The 27325-nt window shown below is 40.3% G+C and overlaps 1 protein-coding gene across 4 annotated transcripts in view; it reads left to right on the forward strand.

The window, feature by feature from the left end:
* The window catches only part of WASF3 (WASP family member 3), a 122805-nt gene that overhangs the window by 45508 nt on the left and 49972 nt on the right, over window positions 1-27325 (forward strand). For 3 of the 4 annotated variants that reach the window (XM_040621701.1, XM_008692165.2, XM_008692164.2), the window contains exon 2: window positions 12085-12178. The gene's annotated coding sequence lies outside the window, so the exon portion shown is untranslated. Of the gene's footprint in view, window positions 1-12084; window positions 12179-18952; window positions 19399-27325 lie in introns of those variants that run through there. The other variant, XR_005832252.1, reaches the window with a different exon arrangement.

Here is a 27325-nt window from a genome sequence, read left to right on the forward strand (position 1 = left end):
CCAGATGTTCTCAGCACCTTTTCGCATGAATTTAATCCCCTTGTGTTCAGGTCGTCAGCAGAAGAGGAGCCGGAGCACCTGCTGCATCGCTTAGGACCTCAGTGAAGAAGCGGGACCACCCCCGCTGCAGTGAATCTTGTCAGTCTCTCCTCTGCAAATCTCTTCCCGCCTTCCCGCTTCTGTCTGCCTTCCTTTCCTTAATTGTTGCAGGAAGGTGCTATGTAGTGGTGGCGATAGCTTTCTTGGTGGCAGGGCAGAGACTATCAATATGCAGGTCTTTTAGGTTGAAAATTCTTGAGTTCGTATGTTACGTAGTAAGGAAGGGCCATGATATGTTGAAATCGCATGGTTTTGTTTATTTAATTACAATGTCTTTTCAGTAGTTTTGGGTTCAGTTACTCATTAACTTGCCTTCAGTGAATTTTGGCTACTTCGTTAGGAAGATTTAAGGGCTATTTATTTTAGGCATTGAGATTGATAAAAAATAGTATTTAATTTCGTGTATTTGTAACACAGGAAAATTGATACCGTTATAGAATGGAAGTATCCGGACTATGTAGTATTTATTTTAGTAAATTTCCATGGAATTTCATTTTTGTCTGTAGTTGTGAAGGGAGAAGATAAAATTGGACATGAAACTTGCTAGAGTGCATTTTTGATTTCAAGTCTGCTGACAATCCCTGAATAGGTTGTTGCCACTTTAATTCCCTCAGTTTACTTTATATGTAGAGTCAGTCACTTAATAAGGACCTCTGTGCCGAAAGGCTCTTTAGACTTGAAGTCTGTCTTTGGAAGAGTGGGCTTTTCTCAATTTGGAGAGAAGGGTGATGTCAACTATTCGGGATTATGGTGGGTGGTGGAGAGAACAGAACAGAATCTGGATCTTGACATCTTCACGACTTCAGGGTTGACAGATTCAGCTAGCATTTCAGGCAGAATTCAAACTTAACCAAAAACTACAAAAGTAAAGGAGCTTTTGTTAAGTAAAATAAACATGGGGATTTCAAATATCAAAATACCTCCTGTTTGGAATATCCACTTTTCCATGCCCTTGCTTTCAGTGGGTAAATTGGCCATCGTCTTTACTTGCGAAATCAGACAAGAACTGGGTGGGGCACGATGTCCTGTACATTGGCCACTTGCCACAAGCATCTGCTTTGTCATTTGCAGACAGGTGGGTATTAACTACAGTCACTTAAAGAGAATGAGAAAGTGGCATGTCCTCTGCATTCACAAATGCCATGGTGTTTCCATTTCTCCTTTGCCATAGCGGCCTAAGTAACGCTGCCCAGTTGTGGCGGGGGTGCTTCCGCCTCCTTGTTTGATGACCAGTGCATGACAAGTGCACAACAAGTGTGAGTTTAGCTTTGTGTAGTAGCTACTGCTAATTAAACATCTCTGCCTCCTTGCTGTGTTCTTTGACAACATGGCTCATCCTTTCGTCTTGTTTACACTCTAAGGGAGGGGGCTGTGGGCCTTATTTTACAGATGGGGAAACTGAGGCGCAGACAGTAATAACTTTCCCAGAGTCTGTAGCTTCTGGTGGTAGATCCAGGCATGGAGTGTCAGTCTCCGGTGCTCACATCTCTGTTCTCTCCCCTTTATCGTGCATCTGCTGGTCCTCAGAAAATGTTTTCTCCAGGATCATATTGGATGCCACTAATTAAGAGCAGACAGAACTTAATGCTGAATATTTTCAGTGGCAATAAGTTACTGTCTGGGTACTGCAATTTTATATTTATTTCTGGGTGGTGATGCTTTTTTTCCCCCTTGCGTTTGTCTTCTGTCACAAGCTGCGGTATTCTTGAAGTCTGGTGGTGAGCCATTCAACTCCCTGATTACTTTAGATACAGGGGACATTAGGGTTTGACTAGAGGCTCAAGGGGATTGAGTGTAGATGCGCCATAAAATGTTACTGCTATGTTTGTCAGTCTTCTTTGAACACAGGGTCCCCTGGGGGTAGAAGTTTATGGACCCATTTGTTATATTGGCTGGTACTATAATTTATCCTCAAGGGGGAAAACAAATAGCTGAAGGTACTTGTTGAATCATGAAATCTTTATGTCAGGCTTAGTATTACATAGCTAGCTTTGAAATAGATTTTTATTTTAGAATATGTAAAAATCGTCATGGCAATGAAAAAAAAAAAGTCTCTGCAATGCAGTGCTTACATCTGCTGTTTCCATCCGATAACGCACAGATTTCCTAAGAACTTCTGTGCGTTTCTGTAACAATTCTCTTTGTCCAAATTTAAGATTCAGCATGTTTCATGAAACCAAATGGTAACCCTGATTTGGTTTTGATGTGTTTGGTTTCCAACAGGATGTTGACTGCTGACTGTATGGTTGTCCAAATGTTTCATGTGAGCTTGAAGAGGAAGGATATAGAGTCATGGGGAGCTAAAAGCAGCTGCCGCTGCTACCTGTGTTACATTTGTCTTTCTCTTGAAATTGTATGGACATGCAGAACGCCAGCTATAAGCCAAAGATCAAAAACAAGGCACTGTCCCTCTTCTGATGCTCATGGCAGGCCAGCAGGTCCCTGTGTAGGGATCCGTGGTAGCAGTGGATGGTGATTGATGTGAGGATGGGTGACAAAGTCAGGGTCAGCAGAGCTAAGGTGGAGCTGGAAGTTAAAGATGTGAGGCCTGGCATGAACGGAAAGCAGGTGAATATCGGAATCAAGGAAATAAAAACACAGGTAACCAGTGAGTCAGGTTCACAGGTGCTCAATAGGTACAGGAGAACAGAAGAGACTCAGACCACTTAAAGAGTAAAGCAACTTTAATCATTGTTAAGAAAACCTCTTTTTTTTTTTTTTTTTTTAATTTATGATGGCCTGGTAATTGCTTCCAGGAATTTCTCACCGAGTTGCAGCTGGGAAGGCAGAGCCAAAGCAAAGAGCAATGCCATAGTTGGAAAGTTAGGAAAAGAGAGACATTTGTCTATTTGATGGTTCTTTGATAGGTGGCATCATACAAAAGAATTTATTGTCTGCCTGTTATATACATGATTCTAGACATTAAGAAATATGAGATTCAGTTTTTATCCTCACGGGGCTTCTCATTGAGTTGAGAAGACAGAGCATTGGGCATCCCAAGGCAAACCACAATGGGAAGCAGATGTGTTGGGTAGCACCTGGGTGGTACTTATCATGAGCTCTGTTGGAGTTGTGGGGAAGCGGTGACCTGGCTGGGCTGGGGGGTCCAGAAAACCCGGTGGAGGCCCGCAGAGTGTGTCTTTGAAGGAGCTGCGTTTGGAATACAAGGTGGGAGTGAAGGTGAGGAGAATGGGGGTGAGTGTCTCCTCCACCTTCAAGTGGCATTTCAGTCTTTGAGCTAGCTTCCTAATTCATAAGATAATTAAAGTAATTCCTGCCTTTCCTGTTTGTGTTAGGATAGTTGTGGAGATTAAATGAGATGATTCATGCGAGAAAGCCCTTTGTAAGTGGCACAGTGGGTTCAAATTGCCATTTGCAGTGGAGAGCCTGTGGGATAACGGCTTTGTTTTAATTCATTTATCACATGTAAATGAGATTGTACTCTTCAATCAGAGGTGTTTCATGAAGGTCATGATTAAATGTAAAGGGAAAAGGTCAAGGAACTGTTTTTAAGCAAGGTTAGTATATGTCTGAGATTTCACTTATAAACTTAGAAAGGATAATTAGTATTGAAAATTAATGTTTAATGTGTATCCGAAGTGTTTTACGTTTTTGGTTAATAAAAAGAGGAAATCTATTTCAAGACTAAGTTACTGAGCTATGAAAAAAATAGAAGTCCATTTAGTAGCAAAATTACACGATGCTTCTCATTCTGCATTCTGAAGCAGACTATTTTTAGCATCTCTTTGAATCAGTGATGAATTCCAATTACAGGATTCAGTAATTAAAGCAGAGAAAAATATAACATCGTTTAGGCAAGAAAATCTTTTACTTGAATTGGATCTCTTTCAACTTTGAAGCTATTATGTTCAGGGGCCTCCCCAGAATCATTGGTTTGTCATCTTTTTGGGGTCACAAGCAACAGGAAAAGTGCCAGAACATCAGCCAAGGACACAGTGTCCCACTTTTAAGAAAGGAAGTTTTAAAAATTCTGGGATTCTGAGATGTCTTAATGGGCAAGTGTGTTGTATCTCTTGTTGTCTGCAGAATTCTGGAACAAATCTTCAGGGACCCCGTGGCCTCACCCTGTTTTCCCCAGCCTTCCTGTTGGTCAGCTCACTCCCCCACTGGGACCACTCTCCTGCATCTGTCCTGCCTGCTCCTTTCTTTCTTGCACTCTCAGGCTGTCTCTGAGTGTCGTGAAAGAAACTGCCTGATGGTGCCAATTGGTACCACTCCACATTTGTATTTAATGGTTGTAGATTGTTCCATAATGTTGCTAAACAGCATTTAAAAAACTTTGTCGTAGTCAGCAATCTTTCCTCAAGCTGGAAGCCTTATTTTATCTTGAGCAAGTTATTTATCTCTTTATGCCCCTTGCACAAAAGCTCATTAACCGTTCGGCTAAATTGAAACGAGTGTTCTGTTGACCCAAATTCTCCTGCTCTTTGCTTGGGTGAAGCCCAGCACTTTAAGTGGTGACCCATGGGGCCAATACAAGGTCACCAGACACAAGGCAGGTCCAACTACCCAGGTTGAAGTAGGTCAGGAAGAGGCAATGTGACTTTTTTTTTTTTTAACCTAGGCATTCAAGAAAATACACTTATTTGGCAGATGTTTTTTGAGTGTGGGCTGTGGGCCAAGCACTGAGCTAGGTACTAGGAATTTAAAAAATGAAAATGAAAATGAAAAAAATTCTTATCGTGAACAGTGGAGTTAGGTGTCAAAAGTGTTAGGGCTCACGGGTGGCTGCCCAGGGCCAGACCTCTCTGCCATGAACTTTAAAAACATCAAACAAACAGACAAAAAACCTCAACGTTTTCAGTAGGCAGAAACACCATACAACTAGATAATCCATTTTTCCTTTGAAAATGGATTCCATTTACTATGAATTTCTGAACATTTCAGCCTCTAAATTCTTTGATCTCTTAGCAGCTCAGTGCATTGCTGTGATAATGAATAAGTAGGCAAGTTTAAGAATAGAACTAAATCTGAACTTCTTCGATCATCTTGGTTTTAGGTTCTCGTGTGCTCATGTGTTCACTCACTATTTGCTTTCTCCAGCGGTTGTTGGGAACTCGAGTCTCTGTGAAGTCACGAGGGTATAAGGATGCAGGTGACCCTCCCAGCCCTTTGAAGGGCCCTGGTGGACGGGACAGTTATAATTAATGGTGGTGGTGGAGAAGTAGTAAGTAGTAACAGCAGTGATTGGTGCTCTTTATTGCTTATCACGGGCAAGGCCCGGAGTGTCCCGTTAAAGGATTAGCTCACAGAACTCCCACAGTCTCATTTTTGTGGTTCAGGAAACGTAGGCTTCAATAACCCGTCTGGCATGTTGGAGTGTGTAAGTTAAGTTAGGGAAGTCGGTGGGAGCTCAATTGTGGCTTGAGAGCCCACCGCACTGTGGCATTCGGTACTGCCCCTTTGGTTGGTGGGCACAGAGAAGAGGAAAGTGGATGCCCTGGGGAAGCTGAACAGTGCTTTGCAGTCCGCTCACTAGGAGGGCCAGCGAGCAGGGAGAGGCAGGTGCAGAGAAATGCAGGGCATGATTACAGCTTGGGAGAAAGGCTGGAGGCCGCTCTGCAGAAGGGCAGTCTGGGGATCCTACTCCAGAGTGGTGGGGCAGAGAGGAGTGTTCTAAGGGGGAGTGTGCCAAGTGTGGCGTTAGCTCCCAGAAGAGAGAACCAGTGGAACAAACCTGCAGGCTGGCAGCGTCGATGGGCAGGGCTTGCTGCTTCCCTCGGGCCACATCTGGTCCATGTCGTTCTGAGCACTGCACCTCCTGGAGGACAGGCCAGAGAGCACCTGGGAAAGGCTGGAGGGACGGGAACATCTAACTCTGCCTTCAGATACATGGATGTGTGCAGCAGTGAGGGCGTGGTAGATTCTGCTTGACTTCAGGGAGCAGAACAGAGCATTGGTTTGCAGTAATAAAGATGTAGGCTTTAACTGAATATAAAGAAAGCCTTATTTCAAATAGTGTTTCTTAAGGAGTGGAGTTCTAAACTCACGGCTTCCCTCTCCCTGAACAGTGTTCAGACAGGTGGGTACAGGGAGAGGGTGGAGAAGGGCTCTGTGCTGCCTGGGGGCGGTGGATCTCTGGACCCCTTCTCACACTTGCCCATGAGTTTCTCATAACTTCCCTGGAGACGGGCGGGCAGATACACGCTTTTCATTTAATGAGCAATCTCTGATCCGCTCCCGATCCTGACTTCCTCCTGATGTCCTAATATTGAAGTGATGATAGAGCATGTATCTTTATATTAACTTTGTATATTCTGTGCATCTCAGAAGATAGTAACCAGTCTCTTGGTGTCATTTTGAGCCCCATGAAGATTAGAAGTCCTTTCCTGTTTATTACAGCCGGTACTAACCTTCTCTTCTCTTGCCGCGTGTTGCCACTTAGCACTTTTGAACTTGCGGTGCAGTGTATTTCTGTATATAGGCTCACCTTTGTCTGACTCATGGTTGTATTTCTCATGTGTAGTAGGATAGTAAGTGTTTGAAAGGATGGATGAGTGGTTGACATGACCCAGATCTTTATCTGGGCTATTCGATTCTTGGACCATTGTTAGCCCGGAGGTGTGGACCAGCTGTGGATCTCTGCAAAAGTCCTGTCAGGAATTGATCGTTCATTCCTCGGATTTTACCTAGGTAGTTACACTGTTCATTAAGTTAAGGGGAAGAAAATATTGTTTTATGACCCTTGAATTAAGGTCTGGGAAAAGTTCTTTTTAATGAACAGATTACTCAAAACTGGGAGAATTTTTCATTTGCACTCATAATGTGGTTTTATTAATTATTAAATACATGAACGCGGGGCACCTGGGTGGCACAGCGGTTAAGCGTCTGCCTTCGGCTCAGGGCGTGGTCCCGGCGTTGTGGGATCGAGCCCCACATCAGGCTCTTCTGCTATGAGACTGCTTCTTCCTCTCCCACTCCCCCTGCTTGTGTTCCCTCTCTCGCTGGCTGTCTCTATCTCTGTCAAATAAATAAATAAAATCTTCAAAAAAAAAATAAATACATGAACGCGAACCTGGCTAAGAGTGTGATACACATAGGTGACCAGTGAATGTCAGCTAGCTGCAGTTATTTCTGTTTTACTCACAGCAATATCTGTTCTGAGACTTGTTTCATACTTTTTGTATTTATTTACTCTTTCCTACCAGATAAAGCTTTCCGGAGGCCAAGACCTTGTCTTATTACTTAGCATTTTTGTTTTACCTTCTACAAAAGAACTCACTCATACATTGAATTGAATTGTGGGGCCAGCTAAGTGTGTCCCTGCCGCCTCTGATTTCAGAGATGTAGGACTGACTGTTCCAGCATTAGGAATTGGAGCACAGGTATCCACCCTGAGAGGCCAAGGAGGGGAAACACAAGACTGCTGTTTTGCCGTGTTGTTAGACGATTCTAGCTAAAAGCATTCATATTAGACATTCTGAAGAGATCTGTTTCTCTGAAGCTAACCGAGACTACAGATTCTAATGTGCCTAACAGTCTTGTAAATAGAACTTTATATGCGAATAGTTAAGAACACTGACGACCTGGGGAGGGAGGAATTTAGAATTTGAGTCTGGTTAACAGGGTAGCCTTGGAAAGTGCAGCAGAGCAAAGCTCTCTGGAACTCGCATGGGTGTTGTAATACATGGCAGCTTCTCCTTTCTGGAAAACTAGAGTTTGGAAGCTGTAGGGGAATGGCAAGGACCAAAATAGTAAACAAAGCCTAGTACAATCAGATTAGGATAACATTGGCAGATTAACAGTGAGTCATTGGGACACAACCTGTTCTCAGGTTTAACGTTCTCCTGTCACAGAGTTATTTATCTCATATTGACTTGGATGTTGTGGATAACTAAGATAAAAGGGTATATTACTAGGGACAACTTTATTATCATTGACCTTTTAAAATGCTCTGTAGAACAAAATTAGGTGTTTCGTGAGATTAAATTCAGTCATTTCTTTCAGCAGAATATAGAGGAATGTAAATTGAACATCAGCTGAACTGCTTAAGAGGTGAATGGTCTGTAATATATTTGTAATGACCTGAGCTTATCATAAGCTGTTTGGTCCTCATCCATAAATGTGTTTGGACACATTTTACTAGTTACTTACCTTGGCTTGATTATCCTTGGTCTCTGATTATTCCTTGCAATAATTTCATGATACCATTTTTTCTTTTCTTTCTTGTTTTTTTACACCACATAGCAAAAGGAATTTTAGTTCAGTGGTATTTTAAGAATTAGACTGAGGTCTGGACACAGCATGAGGACATTTCGATGCCATCATATTGAAAGCAGTATTCAAAACCTGAAGGAGCAGGGATAAGTACCTCTTTGAATGGAATTTTATTTAATTTATTTATTTTTTAAGATTTTATTTATTTGAGAGAGCAAGAGAGTATGAGCAAGGCAGGGGAAGAGGGAGAAGCAGACTCCCCATCGAACAGGGAGCCCAGTGTTGGGCTCAGTCTCAGGACCCTGGATCATGACCTGAGACAAAGGCAGATGCTTAATCCACTGAGCCACCCAGGCGCTCCTGAATGGAATTTTAAAGGGAGGAGTCCTTAAAGATCATCCAGTTTGTTTCTCTGTTCATTGGCTTGTTCATTCATCTATTCAACAAATATCTGAGTGTTCATATACCTTTCTCTTGGTATTCCTTTCCCCAGATACTGGTAATAACCCCTCAACTCAGTATCTCAAACCTGAATTGTTAAGAGCTGCACTGTTCAGTACAGTAGCTGCTAGCCATGTGTTGCTATTTAAATTAACATTCATTAAAATGAAGTAAAATGAAAAATTCAGTTTCTTAGCCACACTAGCCACCTTTCATGTGCTCAGTCAAGTGCTCTGTGTGGCTGGAGGCTGACATTTTGGATGGTGTTCATCTACAAAACACATCCATCATTGCCAGACAGTGCTGCCTTAGTGGTCCTTGACTGTCTGCCGAGAGACATCCTAGCATCCCATCCACTTCATCACCCAGCACCTCTGTCGGTCAGGTTTGTTCCCTTTAAAAAATTCTCCCGTCTTATTTTAGGTCATCATCCTCTGTCCTCTGAATTAAGGCACCCGTGTTACCAGGGCTGTGATGTCTTTGCTCCCTCCCTTGTGCTCTCTTAATACCGTGTATACACCTTTATCACACTGGATGCGCATTCCTTGTTTGTACAGTTTTCTTCTGGTGGACCAAGAGGTTGTTGGACTTGTAGGATTGGGCTTTGATCTTCCAGGGTGGGGACATACACACAGTGCCCGACACATGACACAATAAATAAGTGTTTATTGAGCAGCTAGAGAGCTGAATGGGTGGGGGGAGGAGGCTGTACTAGGTTGCGTTCTGAAGGCTAGGCACAACTGGGATGTGTGGAAGCGAGAAGGTGGCCTTCATGCTGGGGGAGCATCATGGATGCAGGGCCGTTGGTAAGAAATTACAGGGCAGCTGAGCTCTTAGACCACGGCCACGGAAAAGCTTTTTCAGTACCACCTAGAGCTTAACCATGGGACATAAGTAGAATTTCAATTCTGGTGTTGCATATAAATGTGTTTCCCTGACACCTCTAAGTAGAGGTGCTGGGTCTCACACTTAATAGCCTTAAACTGTAGCTTCCAAGGAGTTAAAGATAAGCTCTACCCTGTAAAATTAAGCAACACACTCACAAAGTCTAGTTGATTCTTCAAGACTTTTCTGGTTCCCAACTTAAGTAAGACATGGTAGCAGCAGAGCAGGAGAGAAAAATGCGTGTGCCCATGTCCAAAAGGAGGCCATCTAATACAACAGTGCAGAAGAGTGACCGCAGCCAGACAGACCTGTCCTGACCCTGCTTCTTCCAAGCTGTGTCATCCTGGGCATGTCCCCTTCTGGCCCTCGGTTTCTTCATTTTTCGATGGAGATAGATATTAGCTGTGCATTACCTGTGTTGTGAAGGTTAAGTTAAAATGTATGTGACCATGTGTGAACACTGTGTTTAATCCTGAGTAAAGCATTCACCAAGTGATAGCTATTAACAAATTAATAGTACATAGCATTTCAGGCAAATGGGAAGACTCACAGTTGTATTTCCCGAAGGAAGAATTAACACGTGATTGCTAAACACAAATGGTCATCCAGAAAACACACATGTCAGACCCCTTCCTTCACAGTTAGCTAGACAGAACCATGAAATGTATCGTGCTAGTTACTTTCAGAATCATGCAAATAAGGTGATCTGGTAGAGGTAAAATTTGGTCTGGATAATCAAAAACCTAGGGCTAATTCTCTGTGTTTGGAAATAAGGTGATCACTAATGCAAATTACTTAGGAAAAACTCACTCTTCTCTTTTACTTTACATAATCAAGAGCAGGCTGTACAGCTGCTCCTAAGGAAGGGGAAGAAAATTATGTGCTGCTTTTAATTTTAAATAAGCAAACTAGTGGGACGTGTATAAATTAGAGGATCATTGAATGATCTGTTTTTTTCCCTCTTTTCAAAATTGTAGTGACAGTCTTAACTGTGTAGGTTCTCATCCACCGGCCTGCATATAATTCATGCATATCCAGAGAATCCTTTTAGTAGACTCAGAGTTGCTTTCCCATTCGGAAATTGCACACTGCTCCTTTCCTGTGCCTGCACGGCCTTTGCCTGGCCCCATTCCTCCCTACTCTTTGTCCTCCAAGAAGCTGTTTGATAGATCCCACTCCATTGCCTCGCTCTTGCTGTCATACAGCTCCCTTATTGTATTATAATTATTGGCAGGCGTTCGTCACCATCACAGGACTGTGAGTTTTGATGAGCAGGCATTTTCTTATTCATTTTTGTGTCTGCATTGTTGCCTTAACAATGGGGGACTTATTCACACAAGATGCTTGGTAAAGTTTTGCTGAATGCATAAATAATATTCACCAAATTTTTCTTCTGAGTATTCTTTCTAAGTAAACCATAACTCCGGGTAGGAAACTCTATCATACTTTCTGGTACCGCCTAGCTCCAGAACATTGATAAACAATATCAGATTGCTTTACAGTCTTGCTGGTATGAATATCAGTTATTCTGGAAACACTTTTTAGGGTAGATTCAGCAAGTATTAAATCTTTGTTACTGTTTTATCCACATACGTTCTATTATTTATAAAGGGATCACGGACTCTGGGAAACAAACTGAGGGCTTCAGAGGGGAGGGGGGTGGGGGGCTGGGATAGGCCGGTGATGGGCATTAAGGAGGGCACGTATTGCATGGTGCACTGGGTGTTATACGCAAGTAATGAATCATGGAACATTGCATCAAAAACTAGGGATGTACTGTATGGTGACTAACATAACATAATAAAAAATTATTATTAAAAAAATAAAGGGATCACCAGGATTTTTATTGAATTTAAATAGATTTTTAAAAAGATTTATTTGTGTATTTTGGGGGGGTGTGGGGTAGGGGGAGGGGGAAAGAGAATCTTAAGCAGACTCCGTGTGGAGCTCAGAGCCTGATGCAGGGCTCAATCCCATGACCCTGAGATCATGACCTGAGCCAAAACCAAGAGCCCGCGCTCAACCGACTGTGCCACCTGTATTTAAATTGACGCACCCCTGAATTTAATATTTTTATGTGAAAAATTGATACCGCTGCTCTTGTCTGACAGAGTTCTTGTGTGAATCATCAATGTTCTGTTCATTGTGGGCACTAAGAAAACCTTAAATATATGTGTGTTGAATCTATGAACTGAGCAGTTCAGTTGAATATACCGGTAATATACTTGGCTTTTTGTTTTTCTGCCCCTTAGCTATTTACTATGATTTCTTGCAGTTAATTTCAGAGCTTATTCCAGGATGGGGAGTTGGAATTATACAGGAATTCACATACCTTATTAGCTCCTTGCTTAAACTAATTAAAAAAACTAGTTCAGGGACTAGAACTCCCTTGATGAAATTGTTGAAATGTGAAATTTGAATTTAAGACTTTCTTGAAGACTTGAATGCATTTTACTTACTGTTATTTAATTTTTTTTTCAGTTTTAATTTTGATTGCTTTACTATTGATATCTGAGCCAAAGTGGTGATGCTACCTGAGGGGAATTTCTGCAACCCGTAAGTCAACAGCTATACGGTAAGAATGTGTGCCTCTTATCCTTAAAGCCATTTAATTTCTGTAACATTATAGTTCAGAATTTTAATTTGAAATAGAATACTATAAAATATTCTAATATTTCAAAATACTATATATTAATATATTTTAACTTGTAAATATTAACAGCAGATAATATTTTAGAGCCTTAGATCCTAATCAACAGTTCAAGAATCTGAAAGAGAAGAAACGTAACTTGATATATTCATTTCATATTAATTTTTGTGTGAGAAACAAATATGGCTGTATAGTTTATGACTTATTAAACTGGGCTCTCATTTTTCCTTCCTACATATTTTCCCATTTGCTTTTTATTTCCTGGGGTTTAACCAGTTCTTTATTATTTGATTTTTGTTAATAATGAACGGATATGAGCAGTCAGGATGATAAAACTTAAACCTAGTTGGATTTTACTACAACTTACTCTGAACTGAGGTGGTGTTGATTCCAATAGTGGCTAAAATGAGGTTTTGAATTATTTAGAGATTTATTATCTACATTGCTTTATGTTGAAGGAATAATTCAAGAGTAATGAGACATGGCCAACCTGTAAGGCGAGTTACTCCTTTGAGCTTCATTTTCCTTGTAGAAGAATTCTGTCATTTGTTTTATAGAGTTGTAAAAATCAAATGAGATGATCCGTGTGAAATCGTCTTTTTCTTCCTTTTATTTACTTATTTTTTTGGAAGGGTAGTAGGGAAAATAACAAGTCTCTTGATTTTTGAGGTGGGCTTTAGAGAGAACAGAATGCTCTTAATATCCCTTAGAGGAAAGGATGCTGGAAGACTTATCTTCACTTCTTTCTCACCTTCAGAAAACTGATTTTGATTTTCATACTTCCACTTTACAGGTGATTTTTCAGGAATATGTCTGTATTTTTTGACTATAATGAAACTAAGCTAGAAATCATTATCAGATTATCTGTGAAATCTCCAAATATTTTGAAATTAAATATCACATTCTAAAAGTCCCATGGGTCAAAGAGGAAGTTACAAGGGAAATTAGAAAATATTTGGAATGGAATGAAAATGAAAATACAACATATCCAAATATATGGGATGCACCTAAAGCAGTACTTCCAGGGGAAATTTATAGTGTTAAACTCTTATAATAGGAAACAGAAGTTTTGAAACAATCTAAACCTTCACCTTAAGAAATTAGAGGGCGAAAAGCAAATTAAACCCAGAACAGAGAAGTTACCAAAGATATGAGTGGAAGTCATTGAGATAGGAAACAGAAAAACTGTAGGAAAAAAATCAGTGATACCAAAAGCTGAGTTTCTTTATGAAATCAATAAAATTGATCAACTTGTGTTTGCACTAATCGGGAAAAAAAAGAGAAGGCAAAATGTCTAATATCAGAAAAGAGAGACTATCAATATAGATTCTATGAAAGGAAGTTAAAGGGAATATTATGATAACTTAGGTAAATGGACAGATTTCATCAAAGTCGCAAGGTATTTAATTTGATTTCCATACTTTAACTTTACAGGTAATTTTTCAGGAATATGTATGTGTTTTGACTATCATGAAACTAAGCTAGAAATCAGCATCAGATTGTCTGTGAAATCTCCAAATATTTTGAAATTATCACATTCTAAAAAAAATCCTTTTAGAAAGAATGGATAACATGCATAGCTCTTTATTCAAGAAATTGAATTTGTAGTTAAAAATCCTCCCCCCCCCCAAAAAAAAGCTCTAAGCCCAAATGGACTCACTGGTGAATTCTACCAACTTATTAAGAAAGAGCTAAAACCAATTATAGACAAAATCTTCAGAAAGTAGAAGGAAGAGAACACTATTTTAGGAGGCCATTATTACTCTGATATTAAAAAAAAACAAAGGTATTTCTCAACAAAATACTAGCAATTTGAATACAGTTTATATAAAAAGTATAATACATCATGCTAAAGTGCCATTTATTCCAGAAATGCAGGATTGGTTTTTCATTTGAAAATCAGTCATGTAATTCATAATATCAACAAACTACACAGAATTCTTCAAACCTGTATGAGATCATCTCAATAGGTGTAGAAAGAGCATTTAACAGTATTCATCATTTATTCATGATAAAAACTCAGAAAAGGAGGAGCTTTCTCAACTTGGTAAGAGGTGTCTATGAAAGACCTACAGCTAGTAATTACAATTATTGCTGAAAGACTCCATGTTTTTGCCTGACATTGGGAATGAGGAAGGATGGTCACTCACCATTCTTACTCAGAATCGTCCTGGTCAGTGCAGTAAAGCAAAAAAAAAGAAAGAAAAGGCATATAGACTACAGAAAGAAGAAAAAAATTAAAGTCCCATGGCAAGGGATCTGAGAAGTGAGCTTTTAGTCTTTTAGTTTCTGATATAGGGAAGGAGACAGTGGAGGTGGGAATGAATGTTGAATGTCTTTAGACAGTATTCTACATTTTGGTTTCTGTGGTTATGATCTGAAAATTGTAAGAGCAAGGCCACATTTATATGACTTGTGGGTTTAAGTTACTGTTTTCTCTAAAGTTAAAAGTCAGCATAATCTGTTGGGAGAGTCTTAGTCAGCATTTCTTCTTTCTGCTAATATAACCAGAAAACTTTGTATAGTACTTAAAAGTTATACATTGGTTGAAAGTTCATTAAATAGCTCTTGTTTTTTGATTTAAAGAAAGAGGCTATTTGAAACAATGCTAAGATGTCCTTTTAAATTCTAAGAGGGCATACAAAGTTACTTGTTAAATCTATTATAACCATCATGTATCATTGGATGAATTAAAGTTCTTTCATATGCTTGTTGTCTATATCTTAGAATACATTGACATGTTCTGTATAATGTAAGCCACATATTATGCCTATTGATTTCTGCTAAGTAATTTCCATATACATATTTTTATGATGTTTGGCAGGTAAGAATGGAGGAAACCCTGAGTCCATGTCCCAGTTGCCTGGGATAATTGTGTGGCAAGACAATGTGTCTTGAGATGGTGTTACTGGAATCATTCCTAAATCTCTCATAGTCAAATAGCTTCTCAGTCCCAGTTGAATGCTTACAAATGTAAACAAATATATAGTTTAATAGTTGTGTGCATTTCCCTTTTAATTGCAGTTGACCCTTGAACAGTGCAGTGGTCGCCAACCCCCACACAGTCAAATCCACTTACAGTGTTTGACTCCCCCAAAACTTAACTACTGATAGCCTGGACTAGAAGCCTTACCAATAATATGAACAGCCGATTAACATGTATTTTGTATATTATGTGTAATGTATACTGTGTTCTTACAGTAAAGTAGAGAAAAGAAGATGTTACTAAGAAAACCATAAGGAAGAGAAAATACATTTACAGTACTGTACTATATTAATAGAAAAAAATACACTTATAAGTGGACCTGTGCAGTTGGAACCCATGTCTTTCAAGGGTCAGCTGGACATGTTATTGACTGTATCATTTGGTGCTAGATACTAGGTATGGCAGCGTATGGTATAGTAGAGGGAGTGTAAGTTTAGGCGTTAATAGAAAATCTTGGATTCAAATTCTAAAAACATACAGGCTTAAGCTTTTGAGCAAAATCACTTAAATCCTTGATCCTCATTTCCCTCATCTCTGAAAGGAGGATAATCTTGATGAGCTGCTGAAAACATTAAAAATAATACTCGGAGCTTCAAGCAGACAGTGGGTGCTCAAATGGTGATACTAATAGAGGATCTTAGTTGGAGAAATGTTATAAGACTCTGGTATCTGACAGAGCTGTTAAAATGCTGTTGATGTTTTTATCTTCTGAGTGTTTATTGACGTATTTTGTATTATAAAAACAATGCCTTTTAGCTTAATTTAACACTCTGTTTGTAAAATGTGTCTAGTTATCATGTTTGTTACGCCTTGAATGAGGAGCTGATGATTTGGGTTTTGTTCAAAAGGGCATTAATTTAACAAATACTTCGTGTGGATTAGAAGTAATAATATTGTGGTAACCAGCATAGGAGCTTTTCATGTTCATCACAATGTGGTGCTGATTAATGGCTTCTTCCTCTCACTGTCCAATAAAAGTGAAAAGGGAGGGAGTTCAGTTTTTTTAATTTGTCAAGTGAGCATTTGTTTGTTTAATAGGAGTAACATGTAGCATCTGTGTTCCACTTTGTGGTGTTCCATGGGTCTCCAGGTGGGCCTTCTCCTCGCAGCCCTTTCAGGCAAGCAGGCGGGTGCATGCGATGGCTGCTGTAAGGACTTGGGTTTAGTGGGACTTAACGTGGCTCCTCCAGGCCTCAGCTGTTGGGGAACAGGGGTTTCCACTTGCTGCTCCATCTGCTTCCGTGTGCTGGAAGACTGTTTCCAGTAGCACACTCCCTGATGAGGTTGGTGGGTTCAGAGCCCCTTGGGGTGAGGGAATTGTGTGGGAGGAAAACTTGCCTTAAGGAGCTGAGCTCATTTCTGTTTATGATGCCACTACCTGGCCCTTTGTAAGTACTCTTGGAGGGGTGGCCCGTCTCAGTGCTAAATTTATCTTGTATGTCTGTTTCTTCCACCTTTGATACTTAGTCCTGTGTCTGCGGCTCACAGTAGAGTCATCTCGGCTAGGCCATCATGTTAGAATCTAAGGAGTAATGAAATGTGAGTCATCTCCCAGTTAATTTTCTGTCCTCATTTCTTATCCATCTCTACTATCCATTTTTTGAAGTCTTATGGAGGCATGATTGACATGCAGTAAACTGTGAATATTTAAAATGTGTAGTCTGATCAGTTCTGACATGTGCACACACTCATGAAACCATCACCATCAACAAGAAACTGATTATGTTACCCACAGAAGTTTCCTCATGGCCCTTTGTCATCCCTCCCTCCTGTCTGTTCCCTACCTCCAGGGCCACCACTGATCTGCTTTCCGTCTCTGTAGGTTAGGTTGCATTTCTGAGAATGTTATTGTAAAGGAAGAACACTCTGTGATGTGTCTCCTGTACTGTAAGTCCTTCATATAACACTACTTCTGACACCAGATGTGTGGGTTTTCCACACATCAGGCAATTTGACAGCAGCTGGGTGTCCTGCAGTTTAACTCAGTTCTGCAATTTATCTCCCTGGAGACAGCATCGGGTCCCCCAAGTTAAGGGTTCTGTGGCATAAGACTGCCCCCTCCTCCACAGCCTGCCCAACTTCATTCTCAAGCCCAGACTGTTCCCTGTGCTTCCGACTGACTGGCTCTAAATTGGGAGTTCCCACAACCCCCTTCTTGGGTTTTATTGATTAGCCTGAGTGGTTTACAGAACTCTGGACACCAGTTTGCTTACTAGATTACTAGTTTATTACAAGATTGTAAAGGATACGGTTGAACAGCCAGAGGTCTGGCAGAACACATGAGCTTTTGTCCCCATGGAATTTGGGATACATCACTCTTCCAACATATGAATGCATTCTGGCTCACCAACCTGGAAACTCTGTTCTTTTGGGTTTTTATGGAGACTTTATTACATAGGTATGATTGATTAAATCATTGGCCTGTGGTGATTGAACTCAATCAAGTCCTTCCCTCTTCCCCAAATTTGGGGGTGGGTGGGACTGAAAGTTCCAACCCTCTAAATCACATGGTAGGTTCCCCTGACAACCAGCCCCATCCTTAGTGGCTTTCCTAAAATCACCTCAGTAACATACTCAGGTAAGGTTGAGAGGGATTTGTTATGAATACCAAAATCATAGTTCTTATCACTTATGAAATTCCCAGGATTTTAGAAGCTCTGTGCCGGAAATGGGGATGAAAGCCAAATATATATATTTCTTATTATAATAAATCACAGTATCACAGTTAAGTAAAAGGAATATACTCTTTATACAGTATATATTCTTTTTTGGTCTGGTTTTTATTCAGCATAATTATCTTGAGATTCATTCATGTTGTTACATGTATCAATAATTCATCCCATGTTATTGCTGATTAGTGGAGTTTATTCATCTGTTGGTGGATTTTGGGGATTGTTTCTATTTTTGGCTCATTGTGGCTACTATAAGTAAAGCTGTATGAACATTAATGTGCAAATCTGCATGTGGGCTTATGCTTTTATTTCTTTTGCATAAAGACCTAGGAGTGGAATGGCTGGATCATATGATAAGTGTGTTTAACTTTTTAAGAAACTGCCAAACTGTTTTCAAAAGCAATTGTGTTATTTTCCGTTTTCTTCAGCAGGGTGTGAGCGTTCCAGTTGCTCCACATCCCTACCAGCACTTGGTATGGTTGGTCTTTCTAAGGTTGGCCATTCTCATGGGTATGTGGTGGTATCTCGTTGTGGTTTTAATTTGCACCTCCTTCACCATGAATGGTGTTGAGCATCTTTCAGGCACTTCATTTACCATCAGTCTGTCCCCTGTGAAGTATCTGTTCAAAACTTTTGCCTGTATATTTAATTGAATAGTTTGCTTTATTACTGAGTTTTGAAGGTTCTTATGTATTCTGCATATAAGACCTTTACTAGATATGTGGTTTGTACTTCTGTCCATTTTATTAGCAATTTTTTCCCTTTTATTCCAGAATGTAACTTTGGGGAGTGATGCGGGATTCATTTATATTATTTTTGGCACTTTCCCCAGTCTGCCCTTCCGAGAGACATGACCTTCTTGACATCCCCTTCACTTTTTTTCTACCTCTTCTTCCCCTTTATGTCAACATATTTGGTCTGTATTCTCTTTCCTTAGGACCAGCTTCTCATCTGTACACGAGTTAATCCCTTCCAGGGTGTATAGCCCTCTCTTCAGGGCAGAAATGATTTTTAATTATCAAATGTGTTTGTTGACTCTAGGATGGTCGTTTCTTGAGTCTGGAGATCTGCCATTCTAGTGTTGACCAGTGTCGTTGGCCTGGCCTCAAGTACCCCAGATTCCTTGTCAGAAGCCACAGCAGGGGTTCAGAATCAAAGATGGAAACCTTGGAGACAGACTTACCAACATCCCCCAGTTACTAAATGTTGTTTATTTTTAATTTAATTCACTGTGCTTACTGTGTGATTTCGATTTTTTGAAATTCATTCACTTTTTTTGGTGTTACTTAATATGATCATGGCCAATGTTTTCGTATGTGTTTGAAAAGAATACATTTTTACATTGTTACGCACAGATTTTTAAAGTACTATCAGTTAAAATTTGCTAATTATATAGTTCAAAATACAAATTTTTTTGGTTTCTGAAAGAAGTATGCTGGCGTCATGTAGCAAAAAAAGGATAATAAAAGTTCACAGTGTGAAACGTGCATTCGCCTTCATTTATTTTACTGCTTTTCACTTGAGTGTCTCTCGTGTCTTATGGTAACACTGCTGTACCTGCCCCCTTTTGTGTTAACATTGACCTGGTGTATTTTTGTAGTTCCTTCATTTTCAGCCTTCCTGCCTATTTTGTTTTGGATGTGGCTTTTGTTTCTAAAAACTGAGTTTGTGTGTTGCTTTTTTTTTTTTTTCAAACAGACTTATGTGCAGTTGATCTTTGAATCACACAGGTTTGAACTGCACGCGTCCACTTCTATGTGATTTTTTTTTTTATATCGTAGAGTACTTTAAATGTATTTTCTCTTCCTTTTGACTTTCTTAATATTTTCTTTTCTCATGCTCACTTTATTGTAAGAATACAGTTTATAATACATACAACATACAAAGTATGTTAGTTGACTTTATGTTATTGGTAAGGCTTCTGGTCAACAGTAGGCTCTTAGTCATTAAGTTTTTGGGGAGTCCAAAGTTGTATGCCAATTTCTGGCATTGCAGGAGGTGGTGGGGCCCCTAACCCTCATGTTGCTCAAGGGTCAACTGTAGTGGGTAAAAACAGTGACGCTGGGTCCATACTGCCTGGCTTTGAATTTAGGCTTTGCCATAAACTGTTATGAGGTGTTGGTCAAGTCTACCTAACTCTTGTTGCTTCAATTTCTTCTCTGCAAAAGGGAAGTGTTAATAAATAGTTTCTACCTCAGTTTGTAAGAATTAAATGAGTTAGTATATTTAAAACACATAATGATGCCTGGCACATTATGTAAGTCTTAGCTATTATATTAGTAGATGGGTTCACCCATAAACATTCATTGAAATTATTCATAAGGCCACTATTAGTGCTTTTTATTTCATTAAAGAATTTTTAAAAGCCATTTCCTGCCCACTGCTGAGTTTATTACAGTTTTTTTCTGTAATAGTTTGTTATTGATACATCAAGTAGTTTTTAGTTGTTTGCACTAAGTTAAAACAATAATTACACATGTAATGCCTGAATATATTCTTTTTTTTTGAAAACTGGGAACGCATTTGAGATTAAAGTGCTCTTTGACTCTCACGTCCATCCATCCCCGTAGAGGTAATCGCTGTTACGAACTTGGGAAGTTTTCTTGTAGACCTTTGGTAGCCTTATCTGTATACACGCAAATAAGGGAAATATGTAGTCACTTTTACACAAATGCTGTACTGTTATTGTGAACCTTGCTTTTTTCATTCATCACCGTATTTTAGAGATCACTGCATACATATTTACCTTGTTGCTTTTGACAGCTGCCTTTCCTTCTAGTAGTCATTTCCAGTTTTTCACTCCAGCAGTGATGCAGTGAACATTATTGTACGTGAATCCTTGTGCAGAAGTGAAGTGTTTCTCTGAGAAGAATAAGAGGCAGAAATGGTAGGTCAAGGATATGATATTCTTAGTTTTATTAAATATAATCCTTTGGAAAGACTATTTGCCATTATTTACACATCCATCAACTAACTACTATTTACCTTTCTAAGACTTGATAGACACACTTAAATTTTCCCAATATGGTAAGGGAGAAAAATAGTATTTCTCGTGGTTCCACTCTTCTGATTGCTAGGGAGATGGGGCATCTTCTTCTCTCTGGGTTGGTTGCTATTTGTATTTTTCTGATGTGAATTGTGTAGCTCTTCCAGCCACACGTGCTGATGGCCACATTATGGTTCTCCAGCCACATACACGATGGCCACATTCTGTCTATCCTGTTTGGCTTATTATGTCCTTTAATCTGACCCTTCTGCTTTTTAACTTTTGGAGAGTATCTATCATTTATAGCTCTCTCATGTTATTGCATATATTTTAAGTGTAGATCTTTTTTTGTCATTTCTGGGGATTTGAAGCTTAAGGAGAAGCCTAGACAAGGTGTTCTGTTATACTCCTCACCTAGACTTGTTTCTCTTTCTTTAGTCTTCCTGTTCAAATTATATAGCTTTTGAAATGATTTCCTATAAACAGTTAATAACAACACACACACACACACACACACACAACCTAGTTCTTAACAAATGTCTCATTTTGATTGAGAGATTTACTTAGTATTGCTAGGGCCTAAAGAAGAACAGTAAGTTACCTATAACCAAGTCAAGGAAAAGGAGATGGTCCCTTTCTCTTGTCCTAAAGATTATGTTAAACTGCAGTTTTCCTTACCGTACCCACACACAACAGCATTTCTCTGATTCATCTTAGAAACTGGGTATATACTCCTAGTCTTCGGCACACAACTTTCTGGCCGATGTCAAGTGGGATTTGAGTAACCAGGTGTCATACTGAATCATGCTCAGCAGAGATGTACGCGGAATGCTTCCCTGGCGTGGGAAGTAGGATAGGACACGAATACCTGGCTTTCAAGAATGGTTAACCAAAAGCCAGCCACTTATAAAAACTCATGTGTATCAAAAAATACAAAACAGAGTAAGATTAAGAAACCTAACGCTTATGCATACAGCAACAAGACAGCGTTGGGAGTTGGGGGACCAGACAAAACCACCTATTTAGTACAATAATAAGATATCTTCTATAAACGGAACTTTGGAAATGTAGATCAGCTTCTTCCATTCCTGGTTGGAGTTGACCACTCATGGCAGATGGGCAGGTGCCTGGTTTTGGTGTTGGGAGGGTAGCGGGAAGGAGCGGGAATTAGAAGCATGGTAGGAGAAGTCAAGGCTTACTTGGATACCAAGGCAGAGAGTTTGTGCCGCCTTGGCTGCCTTTATATAATGACAAAACACAGAAATGAAGTAGCCTTGGCTTGTTGGCGTATTTACAAATGTGGCTTATGGGGGAACATTTACAAATGGGAATGTGGTGGGCAGAGCACCAGCCAAGTCAGAGACTGAGCTGCTTTTTTTTTTAATGTTTCTTTCTTTTTTTTTTTTTTTTGAAGATTTTATTTATTTGACAGAGAGAGAAAGACAGCCAGCGAGAGAGGGAACACAAACAGGGGGAGTGGGAGAGGAAGAACTAGGCTCCCAGCGGAGGAGCCTGATGCGGGGCTCGATCCCAGAACGCCAGGATCATGCCCTGAGCCGAAGGCAGAGGCTTAACGACTGAGCCACTCAGGCACCCCAGAGATTGAGCTTCTGATGCCTCGTCGGTCCTTGGCAAATCTCCATAATGGGGGTGATTTGTGATCTCTTTGTCTTGATCTCTGACTATAAAATGAAGAAGTTGGTCTAAATCTCCCAGATTCCATTTATCTAAAAAAGTTTATTTTATTAAATAGCTGGTTTTGTCTGGCTGGTCAAAACAGGGAAGGAAAATATTTCCTCCCAAAGCATCTTCAAGGTTCCTAGAGTAGTAATATGCATCAGGATGAATTTGAATGCACAACAAAGAAACAGAAAACAGATGTATGCTCAAATATAAAATATATTCTGTAGTGTCAGATAGCACGAGTATCTGGTTATATGGACAGCAGGGCCTTATAAAGGGACTTGGAAACAGAATATGAATATATTTTTAAAACATTTCACATCTAATAAGAACTTAGTAATTTATTTAAATAAACAATCCAGACTAAAGAAGCATAAGAATCAATTTAGGTAAGTTCAGATAAGTAGAAATAAATGGTGGAAGGTTTCAGAACAGAAGCTTTTTTTTTTTTTTTTTTTTTTTTTTTTTTTTTTTTTTTTTTGAGCACTCATCACCCTCCCCTATGATACCCAGGAGAGAAGAGTGGAGGAAAGAGGCCCAAGGATTGTTCTTAGTGATCGTTCTTTGCCAAGATCCCCACTCTGCTTCTCTATATTCTCACTTATGACAGATTGCTTTTTGTCACTTATACTGGCTTTGAGGTTTCTCCCCTCAGCAGAGAAACTGCAAGACAGGAGCCAATAGGGAAAACCTGGGTGGGGAGAAATCTCAACCTAGACATCTAATCTCTGCCTTTTCAGTTAGACCCACATATCAGCTTCCACCTGAAGTGTCTTTCGGTGCTTTTTTGTAGCCCACAAAAGGCAAATGATCACTTCTTATCTCAGAATGCCCTCCAAAAATAGGTACTTGACAGATTTCAGGTATATCACATTATTCTGCAGACATGAATCTGCTGTTTTTCCCTGGGATACTTGCTTAGTTATTGAGGCTGCTTAGCAGTTTTTAAAAGTAATGGAATGCTTCCCGTAAACCTTGAATAAGGACCTCCATTCTCCCATCTGCTCTGCTTAATGAGTTAGCAGCTCCCATGTGCCAGGTATGGTGCTGCAGGGTCTGTGATGCCATGTCCCCCTCCCCCACCCACCACTGAGTCTTTCTAATTAAATTAAATTAAATTTAATTTCCCAGGTATGAGAAATACCTACAATGTAGTACTTGTCACACTGGGTTGTAACTTAATTTATATGTCTGTGTCTCACTAAACAATTAATTCCTTGAGTAAAGGGATTATGTCTTTTTTAAAAAAGATTTTATTTATTTTTGTGAGAGAGAGAGAGAGAATGAGCAGGGGGAGAGGGAGAAGCAGAACTCCCTGCTGAGCAGGGAGCCCAATGCGGGACTTGATCCTAGGACCCTGGGATCATGACCTGAGCCGAAGGCAGATGCTTAACCGAGTGAACCACCCAGGCACCTATAAATGGATTGTGTCTTATTTTTGTCTACTCTTTGTATTGGTACTGGCTAAAGAATAATAAAAATGCACCAAGTGTTTGGAGAGCCTATGACTCCAATATGGTAGTGTCTGAAAGGCAGTGGAATATCTAACTGTGAAAGGACAAAACAAAGCATATCAGAGCTGGAGGGAATGGAGGGAGCAAATCTGTTTTTCTTAAGAGGAAACTGAGGCCCACCTTGATTATGAAACTTGCACAGGATCATGTGGTGTTAGTGACAGAACTGGGACTACAAGCCAGGTCCCCCTGTTCCTAATCCAGCGTTATTTCACTGTACCTTTCTGTGTCTCATCATGTGGAAACATACAGACCTTGTTCTGAAGAGCAAAATGAAGTCATTTATCCCAGTGAAACGCTGTTGATTAAATCTCACCCAGTTTCCCCCCACCCTTCCCAGCTGTGATCTAAAGCTTAGCTAAAAGAGGAGGCGAGGCAGTGCAGCTCTAGAAGATAATGTAACTGGTTGGGAGTTGAGGAATCCTAGGCTCTTCCTTTGGCTGTGGGAATGTAATATCAGTGGCGAATATCTCCTGGGCAATGTCCGTAGGCAGGCAGTGTTCCACGAGACTGGGGTATGCAGACATGGCCCTTGCCCTTCAAAATAAAAAGGACCTGCTGGGAAGTATGGTGGGAAGTCAGAGCAAGGGCTTGTCAGCCCTGTGTCACTCAGTTCCGTATGAGTGTGGGGCCAGGGCCACTTCTGCTTGGGTCACTCTTGAGTATAAAACTCGCACGTAGAAGTCAACACGTGTGCACACGTTTAGTTCCGTGTGTGTAATATAGTACGTATCGCATGATTTAGTCCTGCCTTGCACGGCACTCTGCCTGGCACGTGGCAATCAGAGCAAAGGTTACCAGCGCATCAAGAATAGAAAAGGCAGAATCATTAACACTGTCAGGTTCTGCAGGCTGTGCATACTCTCAGAACTCACAGGATGGTCTTTATGCTGCAGAGTGGAGAAAGAAACCCATCCCCAAATCTATTCATTCGATTTTGTACACTCAATTTTCTCTATCAGTAATGTAGTTTAAAAATATGTCATAAAGATTTAATGCAGTTAATATAAGTTACTCTGCATCCAGTCTGCCCTTCTTACAATTGCAGTATATGCTGGGGAATGATCACAGTTGGGGAGTTCAGTTTAATTCATACTGCCCATTGCAGTATAGTCCATGCACGAAAGCGATGTATTATCCGTACTAATTATCCATACTAAGTGTTATTCCTTTCTTTTCCAAACTAGTTTGCTCACTCTGGGGTCTGTGCATGCAGGTACTTAGAGTACATTCAAATGTTCAATCCTCAAGAATATCAGTTTGCTTTCTTTTCCCTTCGTTAATATAGTTAGTCTTAATATAGTTAATATAGTTAGTCTTAGTTAATATAGTTTAAGTCTTAACAAAAGAGGAAGCTGATATGTTCATCTTGTTCTTACCATGATGGCAGAGAATTTCTCTTCCGGTTAAGATGTAAAAAGTTGCAAATGAGCATTGCTCCCATCAGTAAGAAAGAGAAGAAGCCATTGATCTATAAAGTAATAACTTTTCTTGAATTGTAAAAAGTAACAAGCCCTCCTGAAGAGAGCAGGGCACTTAAGCTATTTTGTGTTCTTCAGAGCATGGGAGGAACAGGTGACCACCACTGAAGTGACTAAAATAAGTTCTTAAAGGTTGAATGTGAGTTAACACATCGTTTAGAATAACCAGGAGCCCAGATACCAGTGGGGGTTCACACTCACAAGCTCTTTTCTGTAGGCCTGTACCAAATGCTTGTAAGAAAGATGAGTGGCAAGCCTGGAGACTAGACAAGACCCCATTGGTGGTGCAGCCGTGTGGGAAATGATCGTACTGGGGGACTGGCAGGATGTAAGGTCTGTCATCCTGCCCCTTCCCTCCTTTGACGCAGAAGTTGTTGGGAGGGCAACAGATCCTCTAGCCCCCAGGACCCAGGTAAATATTACTGCTTCTGGAGGAAGGCTAGGAAACCCTTTTGTCCGCCCTTTGTAACCAGCAATGATCTGCTTCTGGGACCAAGCGTAGTAGCAAAAGCAGGACAACCTCTTCGCCCCACAATCTTTCACTAATAGAAAACAGAGTTCTGCTTATGTTGCATGAGGAGCAGAAAACTCTAATGGCCAAGACAGGGACAGATACAAAGCAGAGGTTAGCTGCCATGGGAAAGAAAGGCACAGACGCTGAAGAGGCCTGCTCTGAGGTCCAGGTCCATAGGCCCTTCCTGAGATATAGGCTGGACCAGGAGAACCAAGAACTTTCCCTGCCCCTACCATGACCCTCACATCTAGAAGCAAAGCAACAGCAGTCCTCTGCTGGAAGGTGAGTGTGTGGAGAGGGACTCCTTTATGACACAGGTGTGAAGGGGCTGCCGGGTGGAGCAGGAACACTAAGAAAAATATGGCATTTCAACCACCAGGTACAAGGTAGGCAGCACCCCATCTCTGGGAGATTTTGATGCTCTGCTACATTAGGTAACAGGTTGATTCAAATCCTCTGTAGCAATAGCATGCTGGAAGACCACGCAAGCTCATTTCCAGGCGGAAATACTGTTTGCCTAAGTTGCTAGTGTTCTACAAATGATGTCCAGCATTGAGCAAAAAAATTATTCCACAAAAGGCAAGAAAAACAACCCATTGTCAGGAGATAACCCTATTAACAGGAACAGGCTCAGAGAAAACCCAGAAGTGAGAACTATCAGACTCTAAAATAACTGTGATTAATGTATTAAAGTATGTAGGAGAAAAGGTGGAGAATATACATGGACTTGTAGAAAATATCAACAGAGACGAAAACTATTTTTAAAAAGAGTTAAGTGGAAACTACTGGAAACAAAAACATGAGTTGGGTTTGTTAGCAAACTGGGCATAGCCGAGGAAAGAATCAGCTAATTGAAGCTTCAGTCAACAATATAAAATGAAATTATCGGATCACGTGGTATTTCTGTTTTTAACTTTTTGAGGAACCTCCATACTGTTTCCACAGTGGCTGCACCAGTTTGCATTCCCGCCAAGAGTGCACAGCGTTCCTTTTTCCCCATCTCTTCGCCAACACTTGTCATTTGTTGTCTTTTTGATAATAGCCATGCTGAGGTAAGATCTCATTGTGGTTTTGATTTGCATTTCCCTGAGATGAGTGATGTTGAGCATCTTCTCACGTGCCTGTTTTTAATCGGATTGTTTTCTTGGTGTTGAATTGTTTACCCAAAGAAAACAAAAATACTAATTTGAAAAAGTATGTGCACCCCTATGTTTATTGCAGCATTATTTACAATAG

This window comes from Ursus maritimus, unplaced genomic scaffold (assembly GCF_017311325.1).
Source record: "Ursus maritimus isolate PB19 unplaced genomic scaffold, ASM1731132v1 scaffold_10, whole genome shotgun sequence".
NCBI classification, from domain to species: Eukaryota; Metazoa; Chordata; class Mammalia; order Carnivora; family Ursidae; genus Ursus; species Ursus maritimus.